We start from the raw sequence: 6,416 nt of genomic DNA on the forward strand, positions 1-6,416 counted from the left end.
CCACGTCAGGACTTCCCAGGAAGGAGCAGGGACTACAGCTCTGTGCCCCATCCCCACACTCATAGTCCCTGGTCCTAGGCCCACATTCTGGTGTGGAATCCAGGGGGTAGAGGAAGCTCTGCAGCAGGAGCTCTGTCACTGCACCATGGTGGGGGCCTCTGGCACCAGCCCCACACTAGAGGCTCCACAGTGCGTCCTAGTCCTGTGCCATGGCATGGGCCTCTGCAGCTGAGGATCTGGCCCAACCCTGCTCTGCCGACTAGAGTATAGGGGGGACTCCAGCCCTGCCCGTACACCACATCAGGAGCCTTCACGTTACGGCACTGGCTCCAGACTGTGCTCTTGCCCTCTCCTGTGCTGCATGGGAGTGGAGGGGTGGGGCCAGAGCCCCTGCCAAGTGCCACTTTAAGTCAGCTCAGGTGCTGAGAGTGACATTCATGTAATGGGTTGCCGACCTTTGCTCCAGATCATTTATGAATATGTTGAATAGGACTGGTCCCAGTACAGACAAGTGGTAGACACCAATAGTTACTTCTGTCCATTCTAAAAACTGTTCCTTGATTCCTATTTTTTGTTTTCTTTTAACCAATTACCAGTGACCTATGACTGCTTTCTTAAGAGCCTTTGTTGAGGGACCTTATGAAAGGCGTTCTGGAAATCTAAGTAACTTATATCCACTGGCTCTCCCTTGTCCACATGCTTTTTGACCAGTTCAAAGAATGTTTGTAGACTGAGGAATGATCTGCCTCTACAAAAACCTTTTTGACTCTTCCCCTACAAAATATGCTCCTCTTTGTGTCTGACAGTTTTGTACAATAGTTGCAATCAGTTTGCCTGGTACTGAAGTTAAGACTTACAGGCCTTCTAATTGCCAGGATCATCTCTGGAGCCCTTTATAGGAATTCATATCAAAGCAGGTTTAAAGGCTAAGTTACACAGCATGACGGAGGTAGCCATGTCAGTCTATATCTTCAAGAACAACAAGAAGTCCTGCGGCACCTTATAGACTAACAGATATTTTGGAGCATAAGCTGTCGTGGGCAGAGTTGCTTCACCAGATGTATGAGTTGGGAGGTGGGTTCGGAGGAGTATATAAAGAGCATTGTCAACCTATCCAACTACACACTCAGCCCAGCAGAAGAATCTGCCCTTTCTCGGGGACTCTTTCGGCGCCCCACCCCCCCCACCTCCACAAACTTGGTACAGTTCTGTGGTGATCTGGAAGCATCCTTTCTCCATCTCCGACTCAGGGAATACTTCCAACACAACACTGAACAGTGCACTGACCCAAAGGTACCCTCCCACCTGCAGTACAAGAAGAAGAATTCTTCATGGACTGCCCCGATGGTCGAAATGGCAAACTGGACCTATACCTAGAATACATCCACCGATGTGCACAGGCAGAAATTGTGGAAAAGCAGCATTGCTTACCCCATAACCTCAGCCATGCAGAATGCAACGGCATCAACGGCCTCAGAAACAACTCTGATATTGTCATCCGAGAGTCTGGCAAAGGAGGTGCTGTTGTCATCATGAATAGGACAGTCTACCGAAAGGAGGCTGCCAGGCAACGCTCCAATACCACATTCTACAAGCCCCTATCCCAGGATCCCACTGAGGAATATACAAAGACATTACAGCATCTGCTCCAGACCCTCCCTATAAAAACCACAGGAACAGATCTACACAGATACACCCCTTGAACCCAAACCAGGTTTATTCTACCTTCTACCCAAGATCCATAAACGTGGGAATCCTGGACAGCCCATCATCTCAGGCATTGGCACCCTCACCACAGGATTGTCTGGATATGTGGACTGTCTACTTAAACCCTATGCTACCAGCACTCCCAGCTTTCTTCGAGATACCACCGACTTCCTCAGGAAACTACAGTTCATTGGTCACCTTCCTGAAAACACCATCCTGGCCACCCTGGATGTAGAGGCCCTTTACACCAATATCCCTCATGAAGATGGACTCCAGCTTGTTAGGAATATTATCCCTGATGAGACCAAGGCACAAATGGTGGCAGAGCTTTGTGACTTTGTCCTCACCTGCAGCTATTTCAGATTTGAGGACAATCTATATTTTCAAATCAGTGGCACTACTATGGGCACCCACATGGCCCCACAGTATGCCAAGATCTTTATGGCTGACCTGGAACAACACTTCCTCAGTTCTCGTCCCCTAGCGCTCCTCCTGTACCTGCACTACATTGATGACATCTTCTTCATCTGGACCCATGGAAAGAAGGCTCTTGAAGAGTTCAACCGTGATTTCAACAGTTTCCACCGCACCATCAACCTTAGTCTGGACCAGTCCACACAAGAGATCCACTTTCTGGACACTACTGTGCAGGTTAGCAATGATCACATAAATACCACCCTATATCAAAAACCCACAGACCACTATGCTTATCTACACACTTCCAGCTTCCATCCAGGGCACACTACACAATCTATTGTATACAACCAGGCACTAAGATACAACCATATTTGCTCCGATCCGTCCGACAGAGACAAACATCTACAAGACCTTTACCAAGCTTTCCTCAAACTACAATACCCACCTAAGGAAGTGAAGAAACAGATTGACAGAGCCAGATGGGTACCCAGAAGCCACCTGCTACAAGACAGGCCTTGCAAGGAAAATATGAGAACACCATTGGCCATCGCCTACAGCCCCCAGCTAAAGCCTCTCCAACGTATCTTCAGGGATCTGCAACCCATCCTGGACCTTAGGACGCAGGACTGTCCTTGCCTACAGACCGCCTGCTAACCTTAAACAAATTCTCACCAGCAACTATAGACCACAACACAGTAACTCTAAACCTGGAACCAATCCCTGCAACAAACCTCGCTGCCAACTCTGCTCACATATCTACACCAGTAACATCATCACAGAACCTGGATGGGCCTGTTACATTTGCACATAAGTGCATGGTACCAAAGAGGTGTTACAACTAGCCCAAATACCACTAAGAAATTCTCCAGCAACTACATGTATTTCATGCACATCTGACATGGAATGGAAAGGTTATTAACTTTTTTCTTTTATGCTATCATGTCAGAGGAGCCTCCAGTCAGCACCTTATAGTTCTAATGTAAAAAAAATAAGCAAAATAAAAAACTTCCGATATAAATCACCATCTTCCAGGCAACCTTTAATACAGGACTATAAAATAAAAATGCAAAATCAACATTTTTCTTTCACTTTGGACTATATGTAATATTTATGGAGTGCCTCAAGCAGGTGATTTTCCCACAAAAGCAGGAGAACTCTCTGAGCTTTGCTCTTCAGTGCTGTGTATTAAAAATTGTGCTGGCCAAAGAGTTGATTTTTACTAACTTTCTGCCATTACTTTGGTTGTTTTATGGTGTAATTTTGGGACTTAACTGTTTGTTCTGTGAACCTCTCCAGCTGATATCTCCCATACCATTTGTTGGTCTTCTTCCATTATGATCATTCTTACTCTTAATAAATAGCACTGTAACTTTTCTAAACGAATATTTCTGTATCTCGGTGCTACACATTTCTTAATTTCCAGAGCAACTTGTAAGTCTATAAGGCTATATGATGCTGGATTATTAAGTTATTCCTTCTTGTCCTATGATGGTGCCAGGTTCTTCTCTGAATGATGTCCCTGTGGGTGCTCCACTGTAGGTTCCTGGGCTCATGCCGGCGCTGCAGAACGGAGACTCTTCATCGCTGCCTTTGGCCAGTCTGTGCATGCGCTGCTGCTGCATCTCTGTTTGCGCTCCTTTGATCACGTGCATGGACTAGCTTGAGCCAGTTCCTCACAACTGCCCCAGGCTGCAGACAGAGCTGACTGCCTCTCTTCAACATGACGTCGTGAGATGGAATATTCTTTCCAAATTCTGTATATAGTTCTCTTTGTATTTTAGCCTTTGTACATTTGTTGTTCCTTTAAAAAAAAAAAAAAAAAAAAAGTTAGTGTTGTTGGACTTAACTCTGTAGAGTTAATTTTTCATTGGACCTTATGTATATCAGTTTACTGTTAACGGTTGCATAATCTCAGCTAAAGAAATGATTATATGGAGCCCTTGCACCATGCTGGGTTCACAAAGATTTAAGCAACGCAAACTATGCCCCGAAGAAATGCCTGCCTTGGATGACCACTCTGAGGCTATGTCTACACGTGCACCCAACTTCGAAATAGCTTATTTCGATGTTGCGACATCGAAATAGGCTATTTCGATGAATAACATCTACACGTCCTCCAGGGCTGGCAACGTCGATGTTCAACTTCGACGTTGCTCAGCCCAACATCGAAATAGGCACAGCGAGGGAACGTCTACACGGCAAAGTAGCACACATCGAAATAAGGGAGCCAGGCACAGCTGCAGACAGGGTCACGGGGCGGACTCAACAGCAAGTCGCTCCCTTAAAGGGCCCCTCCCAGACACACTTTCATTAAACAGTGCAAGATACACAGAGCCAACAACTAGTTGCAGACCCTGTATATGCAGCACGGACCCCCAGCTGCAGCAGCAGCAGCCAGAAGCCCTGGGCTAAGGGCTGCTGCCCACGGTGACCACAGAGCCCCGCAAGGGCTGGAGAGAGAGTATCTCTCAACCCCCCAGCTGATGGCCGCCATGGAGGACCCCGCTATTTCGATGTTGCGGGACGCGGATCGTCTACACGTCCCTACTTCGATGTTGAACGTCGAAGTAGGGCGCTATTCCCATCCCCTCATGGGGTTAGCGACTTCGACGTCTCGCCGCCTAACGTCGATTTCAACTTCGAAATAGCGCCCAACACGTGTAGACGTGACGGGCGCTATTTCGAAGTTAGTGCCGCTACTTCGAAGTAGCGTGCACGTGTAGACGCAGCCTGAGTGTATAAGGTGCCTGGGAGAGGGTCATATCCTTCAAAAATGCCCACATTGCATGAAGTTAGATGCCATCTGCTAGGATGTCCTACAAATCATTTTACTCCTATGGCAGAGATCTTTCCTGGGATTGGCGCAGATGCTCCTATACATCACTGCATTCCCGCCTCTCCAGCAGCTGTCACCACCACTGTCACTACTCTCCCAATTGATTTCTCACCCTCCCCAGCCAGGAATCGCTTGACAGGTCTTGATAGTGGGGTCGCTGTATGCTGGGGCATGCCTCTCCTTGACTATCACACATTTAGGACCCATCTCCGCCACCACAGTCTCCATCACCCCTGCGTCTGCAAGTGGAGATGACGATAGCATCAGATGTGGAGGAACAGCAACCTGCCACGTTCTCTCTTGGCCAGTCATCATCGTCTCTGGATGAAGCTGTCATTCCAGGGGACATTTATACCCCTGAATGATATAAAACAATTTAACAACTTATTTAAAAGGGTGTCTGTTAGGCAGGATGTTCCCCTCACCAAGGTTCAGGTAAAACAGTGCCAACTGCATAGGAACTTACAGCCAGTACTGTCTTCCAGCGTAGCCATACCTATGGAATAGGACGTCCTAGAGGCAGCCGATGAAATACGGCAAACTCCTGCTTCTGTACCTCCTATCAATAAAAAATTAAATAGGAAATACTTCATTTCCCCCCAGGAGATGGCGTTCTTATTCACTCACCTACAACCCAACTCCTTAATAGTTGACGCTGCACTACATAGATCACGCACATCACAGTTTAGGGGACCGGCAACAGACAAGGAAGCCAAGAGGCTTAAAATCCTCAGTAGAAAATTATATTCTTCAGCTACTTTACTGCTTCACATAGAAAACTATGTGGCTCTTCTTTAAAACCATGACTTTGATAACTATTCCAAATTAATGCCACTGTTAGAGTACCTGCTGCAATCTAAAGACCTATCCTTAAGTCAGTGGTTAAAGAGGGTTATACCACTGCCAGAACAGCTGTTCAGCTTGCCCTAAATGTAGCCAACACAGGGGCAAGAGCCACATCCATGGCAATTGTCATGCGATGCATTTCATATCTACAAGCCGCTGCCATACCTAAAGAACTTCAGGCAAAGTTTGATGACCTGCCTTTTGACAAAAAGAAGCTGTTTGCTGAAAACATGGATGCTGTCCTCCACTCTAGTCAGGACTCTCATACGACATTGTGCACGCTAGGGATGTATACCCTTCCTTACAGGAGGCAATTCTATCACCCCTACCAGAAGTGCCGCAAAACTGGCTTCTATAAATCCCAACCATATCAACCAACTGGGCCTTACAATCAAACTCGTTGTCAGCAGAGACTGTGAAGGTGCAGAACCAAGGTGGATGTAATCAATCTTCCTAGTCCTCCAGACAGCAAGTTTGACTCATGGGTCGAGAGCAGCAAAGTCACCATCACATCACTTCACAGACTCCGAGCATGTTCCATCACCAGTTGAGGCCCTTTTTACATCAGTGGGCCTCCATCACCACTGACAGGTGGGTACTGGAGATCATG

Source organism: Carettochelys insculpta, chromosome 10 (genome assembly GCF_033958435.1).
Source record: "Carettochelys insculpta isolate YL-2023 chromosome 10, ASM3395843v1, whole genome shotgun sequence".
NCBI classification, from domain to species: Eukaryota; Metazoa; Chordata; order Testudines; family Carettochelyidae; genus Carettochelys; species Carettochelys insculpta.